Genomic DNA, 14,013 nt, shown 5'->3' on the forward strand with positions numbered 1-14,013 from the left:
ATTTCAGTGGTTTCACTTCAGGCTTGACTGACTGTTACTTCAGGCCAGGGCAAGGTGGAAGATGGCAACTGGGTGGTGTTCATGAGAATTGCTTCCCAAATGCTGGCACGAGAGTGAAACAATGACAAGAGGAACTGGGGACAGAGTGTTATTTTTCCATGGCACAGCTACAGTGTTCCAGTTCTCCAAGCCAGGCTCCGGTTGCCTGCACTTGGATCCAGGAATCTAACTATGAACTATGTCAGCCCTCAGGATCCTCCCACTTCCCCCACAGCCCATCACATGGCAAGCAAGCCTTGCAAAAATGAGTTTTTATTTCAGACTCAAACAGTAACACGCACATTGGAGTGTGTCTCTCCAATGACACTGACAGGAGAGTTGAGTGATAATTTCACCTAGAATTCTGAATATTCATCTGATAAGGTGAAACTCATCAGATAAAAGAAAATGGTAGCAAAAGAATCTTAATGTCTAGTAAGAAGAAAGGAAAATTTCAAAAGTGGGCAGAACGTTCCAAGGGGGTAGTCCAGTTAAAAGATAACACAGAATCAGGTGAGCCTGTCTTTAAGTGGTTTAAGGAACACAAGTGAGAAGCACGGCGTATGTATAAAGGACATTCACTTTGAGAAACAGATAGATAAAAGGCTGGGAGATGGCTCACTGGATCAAGTACTCACTCTGTATGCATGAGGACCTGAGTTCAAATCCCAGCTCCCACATAACTATCACCCCAGCTCTGGGGGACATAGATGGCAGGATCTTAACTTGCTGGTCTGCCAGTGTAGACAAAATGGTGAGCTGCTGGTTCAGCGAGAGACCCTGCCCTTAAAGGGAAGGGAGAGACAAGGATGGTGACATCAAAAGACAAAGAAGCAAAGAAAATTTTCACATAGCCAGATTAGCAAAGTTTAGACTTTAAATTCATTTGTCTTCCTATAGCTCATTTATGTAGCAATCAAATACCTTTAACAACTAGAAAAATTACTTCACAATGTGTGTCACGATGTGAGGTGCATCCCCTCTGTGCCGGGTAGTAAAAGTGAGAGTCGTAACGTTTAGTTCTTTTCTGTCCTTGACAAGGTAGCACAAAACCGCATTGTGACAAATGTTAAAAATGCATATTTCCATCAGAGGGATATCTCGTGTTCTTTTGTTAAGTGTTTGGAGATGCATGATTGAGGCTTCTGAAGGAAATAACACCCAAGTTTTCAGGAACACACACACACACACACACACACACACACACACACACACACACACACACACACACACACACACACCAGCAGCCTTTTATGCCTTGGCTCAGAGTTGCTGCGTGATGCAATGTAGGCCACCAGATTGAATTACTCCACCGAGCAGCCGCTGCCCTGTGTTAATGGTAATTGCACAGAGACTGCAGTCTTTCTGGGCAACATCTCAGATATTTACCTCCTACCGTTTTTCAATTCAAACCTTTGATGAAAATATTCCCAGTCCTTCTTTAAAGCAGACATCCAACTGTCTTTCTTGACAAAAGCAAGGCCTCTAAATCAGATCCTGACAATTTCTGACACAGCGGTCTACCCAAATCACCTTTTACCTGTGTCACTATGTCATTTCCTAAAGGAGAGAGTGTCCATCAGAGGAACAATTGCTGTAGGCCTCAGGGCTAGAAGGTCGAGCCTGCCAGGAAAATGGAGGAAGAAAGGGGGAAATTATTTGTTCCTTTGACTTGAGATTGAAGAAATTCAATGACGGGTTGACTAAATAAAATAAATGAAATAGGATTGTTATTTGTCTATATGTGGACATAGAGAGATGAATTCTTCAGATACTGTTTTCAAGATGGTAGGGAGTAATATTCTAAATTTTTTTATTCGTTGATTTGCTTGCTTAGTTTGTGAATCTGTGCATGCCCACACGAGTGTATGTGCACTACCGGCATGTGTGTTCTGGAGGTAGGCAGAAGGCGGCCTCAGCTCCTGCGTACCTAGAGTTGCAGATGTTTGTGGGACACCAGGTGTGGGTGCAGAGAACCAAATCCGGACCCTCTGGAAGACTAGCAGACAGTTGTAATTTCTGGGCCATTTCTCCTTTCCCGAAAATACCCTCTTAGTTTCCCTTTTTTCCTTCTCCATGGCCCTGTCTTCCTCCCTCCCTCCTTTCGTTTATTTTTGTTGAGATAGGGGCCCGTGTATCCTCGTAACCACAGTTGACTCCGATCTTTCTAGCTCCACTTCGAGTGTGTATGATTATAGGTGTATGACACTCCACCAACCTCCACTTGATGTTTTCTACAGGCTACAGCTTTTAAGGAGGCAGTAAAACATAATTGTCCGTCCTTCCTTCCTTCCTTCTTTCCTTCCTTCCTTCCTTCCTTCCTTCCTTCCTTCCTTCCTTTTAATTTATTTTTTGATAAACATAAAACATCAAACTATTTAGCAGGGTTTTTGTTGTTGTTTGTTTTCACTCTCTGTGCCTCAGCTCAGTTTCTGGTCAATGTCCTGTCCACACGGACCATACTTGAGTGAATGAAGGTTACAGAAGATGTGATTAGTGCGCACAGCGTCATGTTTCATCGTGGTAGTGTTGCGGTGGTTAGAGAGCAGGACATAGGAACATGGAAGTCCGCCCTTGTGAGGAGGTCTGGATGACCTGAGCGTGAACCTCTCCGTGCTGATCTCTCTGGTTGGTGAGAGTTGGACCCTGATCTCCCATTCTGTTGGAAGAGTGTACTTGCTAATTGCTTTTCTGGATCCGATTGTAGCATCATATGTTTGATAGATGGAGCCCTCTGGGGACTGGCTTTCCAGGTTTGGTGAATGAGCAGCTGACGGCACAGCAGGCTCGCTCCCTGCTGCCAGCCTGAGCTTGTTCTTCCCATGTGGACGCCTCATTATGACATAAGCTTTGGAATGCCATTTGCCCAGAATACTGCCAGATAATGATACTGGAGTGCTCTCTCTCTCTCTCTCTCTCTCTCTCTCTCTCTCTCTCTCTCTCCCTCCCTCCCTCCCTCCCTCCCTCCCCTCTGGATATGCACTCATATTTTTGTGCACATATATATGTACCTTGGTATGGAGGTCAAAGGTCAGTGTTGTTACTTTCTGTATTGCTCTCCATCCCATTCTACTATGGCAAGATCTGTCTGATCCCAATGTTCATCCATTAAGCTAAGCTGGCTGGCAGTGAGCTTCAGGGCTTCACTGTCTTGTCATCAGCGCTGGATTTCCAGATAGACATCCCTTCAGCAATGCTTACCACTCACTGTGCATGTGTGCACAGTGTGCTTGTGTCATAGCATTTATTTGTATGAAGGTCAGAGGAAAACTGGAGAAAATGGAGCAGTCAGTTTTCTCCTTTCCCCCACATTGATCCCTGGGTTTCAGATTCCGATTGTCAGGCCTGGTACCAAGTGCCTTAACCAACTGTGCCCTCTCACAGTCCCTTTGCTTCTTATTTTAGGTTGGCGGTAATGATCCAGACTCAGGTCACCAGCTAACAAGTGCTCAAACCTGCCTTGTGGTATTATTGTCCCCCAAAAGGCCCTCTCCCACTTAGCATGATCCGAGCCAGGGACTGATCAAACTTTAAAACTATGGTGCGGAGGAGACCGGGAAGAATTAGCTTTGGGAATCAAGCATGTGTGTCTTAGAATCTCAGAGTGCCAAGGGTGAAAAAGGAAAGATGCCACATACCAACTTGAATGCAGCCGGACTTCAATGTGATGTGGTCAAAGCCATTTAAGAAGAGAGACTCCTTTGAGTAACTCACATTTCTCCACTCAGAGGTTAAGGTGTTCTTTGCATGAGTAAGCATCCTGGAGATAGCTATCCCTGTGGCTGCCAGTTCTTCTTCTCTTCTCTCCTTGTCCATCTTTGGCTTCTTTACAGATTAAAGGCTCAAGGAGGCCACTAGGAACATAAACAGATTATCGAGAGCTCGGGGCATCAGAGGTCCCTGAATACTAATGTCTCTCTCTAAAGTCTCTAAATTGAAACCCAAATCTGGCTTTGCACTGTGTTAGAGGGTGTGTGTGTGTGTGTGTGTGTGTGTGTGTGTGTGTGTGTCTGTGTCTGTGTCTGTGTCTGTGTCTGTGTGTAATTGATATATGTTATATACAGATTAAAAAAGAGAAGACATAACAAGAGTACAAATATATTGAGATAATATATACATATATACACTTTGAAAGAATACACACACACTCTCTCTCTCTCTCTCTCTCTCTCTCTCTCTTTCTCTCTCTCTCTCAGAGACTTATAGCAAAAGAAAGACCATATGAAGAGAAAGAATATTTAGAGGGAAAAGGCACCTGTTCCCCCAAATACCCTATAAATATATATTCCTAGCAGCCTGTGTTCTCCAGGGAGGCCCGCACTCCTAGTGGCCCCTTCACATAATGTCAGTTTTCCTGATCTTGTTACCTTTCAGGGTCCTACCTCAGACCCTTGCTGTGTCAGGGATCAAGGCTTCAATATAGTGTTTTAATGGGGTGCTTCTTAATACCCAACACCAGACTGCAGAGTAACGGGTTGTGTGATATATCAGAGAGAATAGTTGGTGGACTGTCAGCATCTGAAAATCTCAGGCTGTGCTCTCTGAGGTACCCGATAGTGTTTATTAAGCAGCATTCATTCTGCATCTGTCTCGTGCTCGGACAGAGCAGGACTGTATACACGCTCTTCATCAGGGTGAGGTAAATGTAGTTGTAGTTTGTAGCTTCAAAAGGGTGTCTATGGAAACAGTTCCTGTTTTTTCTGTAGCGCACCAAGGGCTTCTATATGTATCCATCCAAACACTCATTTTACATACAACATTTTAGCGACACGTGATATTCAGGTGGTTCTCAACCTCCTTCACATTGGAGGGTTTAATAATTTAGTTGCACATTAAGTATTTGGTGGACAATACATTCTATTTTAAAAGAGCACAGTGTGCTTAATGAAGTATCTGTGAAAGAGATGAATGTTTGATTTTGCTTTAAAAAGGTGACCAAAAGTGAGCTAAGGGAGGAAAGGATTTATCAGTTTTTTTTTAACAGTTTCAAATTATAGTTCATGAATGATAGGATTCAGAGCAGAAATTGAAGTAGACACTACAGAGGTATTTTATGCTACCATTTTTATTGGCTCACTCTCCTGCAGTTTTCCTATACAGCTCACAATCACCTGCCTAGGGACAGTGCTGCCCACAGTGGGTTTGACTTTCCTATGTCCATTGGCAACTTAGACAGTCCTCCACAGACAGGCCAGCATGATAGAATCCTGTTTTGTTGAAACGTCTTCTTTCCAGGGGACTGGAGGTTATGTCAAAGGCAATAAAAATAGTTAATTAGTCAGTCCGTCAGTCAGTCCGTCAGTCAGTCAGTCAGTCAGTCAGTCAGGTATTTCTTTGTGTGTGTAGGGGGTGCACTCATGCATGTGTGTGCCATGGTAATCTTGTAGAGCTTAGAAAACAGCTTGAGGGAATTGATTCTTTCCTTCTACCATGGGACCTGTTTCTTGAACTTCGGTTGTCCGTCTTGGCAGGCTTTACCCACTGAACCATTCATTTACAGTTCTAAATGTGCAGAAGACAAGGTTTCAGCTTCTTCAGGATCCAGTGATGGAATAACTCCCCGCTCATTAAACAATTCCCCAGTTAACCTCATAAATGTGCCGTGTGATGGGTTGCTTGGAGGTCTGGGTGATGCAATCTGATGCTTAGCAAAGCTGGCCTGAGACACAGATTTTTCCTTTCACACTGTTGTAAATTTCCTGACATTCCACTCCAAATACATCATGCTCATGTTGACTCTCCTCCTCACGGCTGTCAGAAGCGGTGCGTCTAGACACTAACATGAAGACATTTGGAAAGGCCTTCATGCACGTCTGACACCGGGAAGCTGACGAAGAATGAACCAGCTACACAGAGCTGTGCCTGCTTCCCGAACCCATCGTCACTTTTGTAATATGTCCAATGAAATTGTGAGTTTGTTTTTTTTTTTCTCTCCGCCTTTTCTCAGATTCTTCAGTGATGGGACTGTGATTTGCAATAATCTTGTCATACCCTGCTCAAAATACGACTAAATGAAGACATTTGTGAAAGGCAATGATTGTAAATCACATGCAAATTTCATCCTGGCTGGAATTAATCAATACAGAAACAGAACCTTCATTCCAGACATAATGATGCCACTGCTAATCCCATAGTGTTCTATTTCCATGGGAATTGGGCTTTCCTTTTCAGCTAAATCTCTGTTCTTTTTTTTTTTTTGTCTTGAAGACAAAGTACAAGGGGTGTGTGTGTGTGTGTGTGTGTGTGTGTGTGTGTGTGTGTGTGTGTGTGTGTTTAATCTTAACAATAACTTCTTTGGGGAGAAGCTGTTAGGAGTTAAACAGGAGAAAAATCACGACCGTCTAGGAGAGCTAGCATTTGCATTCCAGTTCAAGGTGCTCATTTAGTGACTGTTTCTCCTTGGTTCTTCTTCCTCACTGTATAAATTTTAATTTAATTTTTAAAAGTCTTTTAAAGTGTTGGACATGTATATAATGAGTTTTTGGTGTTTCACCCCATAACCCTCTTTTGTCCCCTTCTTTCTCCCCCTGGTCTCCTCCTCCTTTCAGGCCTTTTTTGTTGGTCTTATTGTGATCCACTGAGTTTAATTAGAGTTGCTTGCTTAAGCATGAATAGATTGTTTACTGGAGCATGGATAACTCATTTAAAGGTCCCGGGCTTGGGGCTTAAGAGGGACTCTGAGGTGACTTGTCCTTTGGGGTAAGAGATTTACTAGAAGAGTTGTTAATGCTGCAGAAAGACATCATGGCAGTGAGAGGCTTGGCATATGACAGATTCCCTGGTAGGTAGACAGATAGGGACATGGGCCATGACCAGGAATAAAGATGGCCAACATTCAAGATGGCCGACTTCTTCCTCACCATCCTGATAAAACAAAGACCCTGCAGGAGGAGTGTTTCCCTTTTTCTCACAGCAGCCCCTCCACCCCCGCCCCCCAGCTGTTGAACTGGATCAACTAGTTCAGGACATGCTACATTTGGGACCAATCATCCATCCTACCTCTCTACAAACCAACCACCCCTAAAGTCTTAAGGGACTTAAATGTTCCAGCCCTGAAGAAGAGGCTGGATTTTCAGGTTTTGAAGGCCATAATGGTGGGCTCTTGCCTTTGTGACCACTGCATGTGTGCGTCTCCTTACACCCGAGCAAATGGTCTTTCGTCCACTGCAGATTCTGTCTGTTGCTGTCTGTAGTTTTCAAGATTTCTCTATTGATCCAAGAAATGTTACATGAAGCTTTTTCAGGAATAGTGTAATGGCGATATGGAGAATGTTTGATGTCAATCAGGAAAAAAAGAAATCAGGAAAATTATGTATAAATAGGAATAACATTTCCTTTAACATTTTGGAAAGGGATCAAAATCAAAATTGACAAAATTCATATTAGCAAAATACAGCCTCTGGATTTCGTTCATATAGGCCATAAGACTATTCATTTGTAAAATTGTTCTGCATTTATAGTGTGTGGGGGTGAGGGTGAGGGAGAGGGAGGGGAGGGAGAGACAGAGACGAAGACAGAGACAGAGACAGAGAGACAGCACATATATGTTGAGATTGGAGGATAACTGGGAGTTAGTTCTCTTTTTTCACCATGTGGGTCCTTGAGATCAGTCCTGTTTGTTTGTTTGTTTGGTTGGTTGTGTGTTTTTTCTTCCTCCTTTCAGTCCTTTTTTTCTCCCTCTTTATCTGCCTCCCTCCTTCTTTTCTTATTTATTTTCTTATTTTCTTATAATTCTTTCCTTCAGAATTCTAAGAAATACATTTGAGGCAAAGATTCAAATGATCAATGGATTTGTACTAGAGACCAACCCCAGAGCCAGGTATTTGCTATTGGGTTCTGGTTTAAAGCAACAGTGATATTTGTCATAGAGGGTTGTGATATATGTCAGAATGAATTTCCGACATTAATAGTAGAAGGAAAACAGGGAAAGCTGGAAATTTACCATTAACATATACCTCCCCTTGAGGTAGAGAGTATAGCAAAATCTATAAGTAGCCTAAGAGTTAACATTGTATGTTTTGAAGTCTAGAACAGTCATTGTAGGAAACATTAAGGCAAAGTATAGTAAAGTAAGTATATTTAATAAGACAATTAAAGAGTTTACTGGAAATTATGGAAAATTCTGCATTCAAAAGAAGCCCGAAAATCAAAGGCAGGTTCTGGAGTGATGGTTCATCCGTGAAGAGTAATTTCTCGCTTCGAATACTAAGTCAGGTGACACACAGTTGACTACCAGGACATCTGATGCCATCTCTTGGTTCCTCAAAAGTAGTTATTACCAAACCTGAAAAGGAACAGACATAGAAGAAACTTTGAAGAGCATAATGGATCTCCACCCATCTTTATTAAATAAAGGTGGCCAGAAAGTAGGGGTTACAAAATTCAATAGAAAACAAAACTGTGTTTAAAAGACTATCCTAAGGATACAGTGATATTAAGAATAAAAGGATATAAAACAGTATAGTATGATTAAGGAGAAAATGAGAAAAGGCTAACGGTACTCGCTGTGACCCTTCATCAGGACAGAGTTTAGGGGCTGGAGAGATGTAGGTGAGCAGTCCCAAATGGAGGCCGCTCCTACAGGACACACAGGCCCGGTTTCCAGATCCTCATCCGGCAGCGCAAAACCACTGGAAATTCTGGTTTCAGGGAGTTTGACAACGTCTTCTAGTTTCTACGGGCACCCTGGACTTAGGTGGTGCACCTAGGTACAGGTAGGCCCACCCTCATGGAAGGAAGTTAATTAGGGAACTGTAACGTTAGCGTGTACGTGAGCCATAGCAGATCCGTCATTGTGTTTGGAGATGCTATACTGATTCACACAGGGTCCCAGGCTGGCAGTTATTTCCAGTCAGCATGACTCCGAGGACACTTATAGAATATTTCTCCCAACAGCTTTTAAGGGCGCGTGGCGTATTTGTTGATGACAGGTCATCTTAAAATGTTAGAAAATTTGGAAAATATAAAAACTCTGACACAATGCCAATAGCATTCAGTGACTACAGTCACTAAAACTCGGTACCGGGGACCGGTAACCACAACCCTCCCACCCCATCTTAGAAATTAAAGAGCTTACACCCAAACATCCAGAGAATGAAAAAACAAAACCAACAAATTCAACTTGGTTTTACTGTCTTAAAGCCTCTTATTTGTGATCATTTAAAAATTACACCGGTACTCTGAGCTCACATGTAGTTAATAATAGTAACAGTTGTAGGTAGGGCTTTGTAACGGTGTAGTTTATAATGTATTTTAACTGTTTTTCCCTGAGAGTCTTAGTCTTTTGACTCTTTTGAGGTAGTATCATTCTAGAAAAAAATATGTCAAATTTGACAGCTGGTTAATATAAAAAGGCACACTTGAAGTCTTTGCCTCATTTTTTTCAAAAAACAAAATCTATATTTTCATCTGTCTGTCGTCTGTCTGTTGTGTATGTGTAAAGGGGTAGGACCTTTGGAAATGGACTTTCTCAAACAAACAACCACTGAGAGACTCCCTCCCTTCTGACTTGTTCTTTAGGAAGTTATGGATCTAATTGGAATTCACATTGCAGAAATTGTCTTGAAGGTTACTGGGTAGTGAACCATCCCGGTATGAACTGGTCCTGCAGATCTGTGGCCTATCTTGTTAGTTACAATGTCCTCTTTCTACTTTTTGACCAAGAAGTCTTTTGTTGTGTAAGTTCTTAGCCACTTCCCAGGTTCTTTGTTTTTTTTTGTTTTTTTTTTTTTAACTAATGAAACATGAAACATTAGTTTGTAGATGATTTGAGTTTGGGTGTAGAATCTTTTAATAAATAGACTAAACCAATAATGGGAATGATGGGGATTTAGCTTGGGGAGTTGAGTTCTGGTGTCGCTCTGCTAAAGTCATAGTCATGGTCTCCAGGACAAACTGTATAACCCAGACCTGGGTGGGCTATACTGAATCCCCATCACTTGGGAGCAGAAGGTAGGCAGATCAGAGGCTCAGGGTCCCCCTTGGCTGCATCGAAAGTTTGAGGTTAACCTGGGATCCATGAAATCTGTACAAAAAAACAAACAGAAACCAACACACAGAGTTCTGCTTTGACTTAAGCAAGTAGGAAAGTATTATGTTTGAGGAGGACAATGCTTAGTGTAATAGCAGTAGGGGGAAATCTTAATATATCTTTGAACTGGAACCTTGAGTAACCTTAATGTTTGGAAATTTATGTTAGGTTTTGGGTCTCTTAGTACTCCCCCCCCCCCATCTTTATTAACTTGAGTATTTATTTACATTTCGATTGTTATTCCCCTTCCCGGTTTCCGGGCCAACATCCTCCCAACCCCTCCCCCTCCTCTTCTCTATGGGTGTTCCCTTCCCATCCTCCCCCCATTGCCGCCCTCCCCCCAACAATCACATTCACTGGGGTTCAGTCTTGGCAGGACCCAAGGCTTCCCCTTCCACTGGTGCTCTTACTAGGCTATTCATTACTACCTGTGCAGTTGGAGTCCAGGGTCAGTCCATGTATAATCTTTGGGTAGTGGCTTAGTCCTTGGAAGCTCTGGTTGGTTGGCATTGTTGTTCATTCATAGTACTCTTGAATAAAAGACAATATAAAGTCAGTTGTTGCTGGTCAGTGAATGCATTTTAGGGTTTTTTAATTATTTTTTTGTTTCTTCTGAAAATATCAGCTGCTATTGCAGATATGGTTTTGTTCCAAGTATTCAATTGTTCTTGCCAGAAAATGCTAATACTAGGTGTCCTCTATTAATAAATTTTTAAAATCCCCCGTATGTGCATATGATGTGTGTGCCTGTTCATGGTCTAGACCAAAACAAGGGTATTGGGGTCAGGATACAAACTCTGGTGTAGGTTCTTATCTTCCACCTTGTTGGACACAATTTCTTTTGTTAGCTGCCTCATGCCCCAGGCTACCTGGCAGGTGAGCTTCTATGATTCTCCCATCTTTCTTCCCATCTCACTGTGTGAATACTGGGTTTCAAGAAACGGGCAACTGTGTCTGGTTTTGCATGATTTCTAAGTGTTCTGATCTCAGGTCCTAGGTTTTTCAGAGAACAAAAAAGAAAGAAAGCACGCACCCACGCATGCGCACAAGCACGCGCGCATCCAGGCACGCACGCACGCACACACACTTTCCCCGCTGTTCTGTCTTCACCATTCCTTTTCTTCTTGTACTCTGAAGTGTACCAACTGAATGGAGGCCTCAGTACTGAGTCCTGTGTTTCACTTCCCTGTTTTACGTCTGTTGGTAGAACGAAAGTGTCTACAACAGGAGCTGTTGCTTAAGGTTTATTTTGATAATTTGCTACAGTTGGAAAACACAGTTGACATTTTAAATTTTTTTTTCTTCAAGCAAGAACTGCTTCATTTCTGTAAAAATATAAAGTATCCGAGGGGAATACCTCAAATGAGTCATTTTAGGGTTGGGGGTGGGGGAGGGGAATGCTGTAGCGCTCATGGCCAACAGTTGGTGATTGTTCTTGTAAGCAGGTCAGCCCACCATGTTGTGACCTGATGTCTACGTCTCTTTGCCTTGGGGAGGTCCCTGCTGACGAATCTGCTGCCATGATCCAGATTGTTGCACAGGTCTGAGAACCAGGGCTGGAGAGAGAACTCAGTGTTTGCCGTGGTGTGTTCCCCAGCACCACAAGCTCCTCCACTCCCTTCACCTCCCAGGCGTCCGGTGCCCCATTGTGACTTTTGAGAACACGGGTTGACGTGCCGTCAACCCTCCTCCATACACTCTCATGCATATGCACACACAAATGTACATAATTAGAAATAAAGGGCCTGACATGCTGGCTCATGTCTTTAACCCCCATAATCAGGAAGTAGAGGCAGGTAGATCTGAGTTTGGGGCCTAGCCTGGTCTTGGTAGAAAGTTCCAGACCAGCCAGGGCTACACAGGGAGAACGTGTCTATAAATAAATAAATATTTTCCAAAGAAATATAAGCAGTGCATGACCGTATAATGCAGATGTTTCATGAAATGTACAGCATGAGAAAAGAATGTTATTTACCCCACCTAGAATTCTCCTGAATGCCCATATTTCAATATGTGAAATGACATGTTTTTATAACTCTGTCTCGCTAATGGAAGCGCGATAGCTAAATATATTTTTCAGCTTTTATATTAGTCCAATTTAATTTTTTCTGTACTACTGCTGAATGAACATGGTTTTAGGTCACAGATACTTATGTGAAACAAGCCAAGCTGTTTATTAAGGGATAGCTCGCCTCGCTTTAGCCGTTCTTTACTCAGTACTCTCACCTGTGCTTTGTATAGATAGCCATGGCTTAGGGAAAGGTAACATGCTTTAATATGAGCGGGTGTGGTTCACTGACGGCCAGGCAGGAGCTTGCTTTAGTTATGTGCATATCTAATGGAAACGATCAGTGCTTGTGCTTTCTGACTGTAGACTTAAAGCAGGTCACCGATCCTCCGGTACACAGGCTTCAGGCTTCCTTCAGAATAGCTGTTTACAGACAGACAGGTAGGATGCCGTTGTCCTGTGCTGACGGATACAGATGGATGAAGGATGCCAGGTTTGTCAGGGGAATAGAGAAATGGCTGTCACAGTGAATCCTTTCTCTTTCCTTCTCGCTCCATGTCCGCTTGCCTCCCACCCTTTGCTGTCTTCTTCTTAAGGATGGGGAGCAGCCCCATTCTGGCCTCTGCTGCTAGATTCTCGCCATTAACCGGCCCTCACGGATTTGGTGGGCGCCTCCTTTTCATTAGTATTTGTAGCATGTTCACCAGTGAAATGATTATGTTAGGCAGGGACATCACATCACTTACATTTCATAGCTCAGTGCAATTTTCATAAACTGCAAGGCAACATCCAAAAAACATGACTCAGAATTAGAGTTTCAGAAGATTATTATATAGACATTATTTCCCTCAGGTCACGGGCTTTAGTCAAATTTGGAGGAGAATGAAATTGCCAACAGTGAAAAGCAGACAGAAAGGTATGAGTTCATGAGCAGAGAAATAACATTTTCATTTGTTCTTCCCCATGGGAAAGATTCAGCATTCCGGTAAATGGAGACAGTTATAAGAAATGAATTTTTGTCAGCGGGGATGTGATTTTAAGGCTCACTTATCCATTGGCAATCTAGATTCCTAACCCCAGGAATCTAGGAAATTGCTACAGAATGTAGTCTTTATTATAAACAAGTTTTTTTTTGTAGGTCCCCCCCCCCCACTCCCTGATTTTATCCCCCTCGGTCAGATTTTTGAAACAGAGGACCACATTTCTTCCTGTGTTTCAGGGGTCAGATGGCTGCTGAATTTGCCTCCTCTCCTTGAGTTTCGCAGCCCTGTTGTTGGTTTGTGATGAGAATTTTCTTTTCTTCCTGCTTCTTGTACACAGTTCCTTTCCACTGCTATCTTGCTCTAGCTAGCACAGCACCCACCCCCCGGGAAGAGAAACCACAGTGAGGAATGGCTTCAGGAACCAGCCATGGCTCTTGTAGGATGCCCTGAGCTCCTGTTTCCTTGAATTTGGGCCGTGTGTGTGTGTGTGTGTGTGTGTGTGTGTGTGTGTGTGTGTGTAATCTGGGCTGGAAAAAGGCCTTTCTGAGCACTTTTGCTGAACCCTTCTGTTCAACTCGCACAACATCGCACCCATAAGGTGCGACTCGAAAGGATGGCAGGGGATGCTCTGTGGGCCCTGCCTCTTTTCCTGGCACTTTCAGGATGCCCTAAGCCGCTGCTCCCCATTCTGAGCTTTGATGCATGTAGACCAGAGATACTAAAACATGAAAGAGGTCTCTTTCACTGACTTTGCTTTTGTACACACACACACACACACACACACACACACACACACACACACACACTCTAATATAATATCAACAAGTGTGCTAGATGCCAAGGCTCACACGGGTTGCATTTCTTTGTGGCTTCCACCTGTACTCTGACATCTGAGGATGCCATGAGTAACTACTTCCCTGTCCTCAGCTCCTTTTTTGTGTCTGGGCCCGGGA

At 43.1% G+C, this 14,013-nt stretch overlaps 1 protein-coding gene and 1 long non-coding RNA gene across 10 annotated transcripts in view; one reads left to right on the forward strand and one right to left on the reverse strand.

Annotated features, from left to right (window-relative positions):
• Auts2 (activator of transcription and developmental regulator AUTS2) overlaps window positions 1-14,013 on the forward strand; it is a 1,091,249-nt gene that overhangs the window by 510,338 nt on the left and 566,898 nt on the right.
• LOC134481283 (uncharacterized) overlaps window positions 8,100-14,013 on the reverse strand; it is a 29,095-nt gene continuing 23,181 nt past the window's right edge. The window contains exons 2-3 of the long non-coding RNA XR_010056752.1: window positions 10,498-10,599; window positions 8,100-8,323 (exon numbers count right to left, since the gene is read on the reverse strand). This is a non-coding gene — a long non-coding RNA (uncharacterized LOC134481283). The remainder of the gene's footprint in view (window positions 8,324-10,497; window positions 10,600-14,013) is intronic.

This window comes from Rattus norvegicus, chromosome 12 (genome assembly GCF_036323735.1).
Source record: "Rattus norvegicus strain BN/NHsdMcwi chromosome 12, GRCr8, whole genome shotgun sequence".
Classification (NCBI taxonomy): Eukaryota; Metazoa; Chordata; class Mammalia; order Rodentia; family Muridae; genus Rattus; species Rattus norvegicus.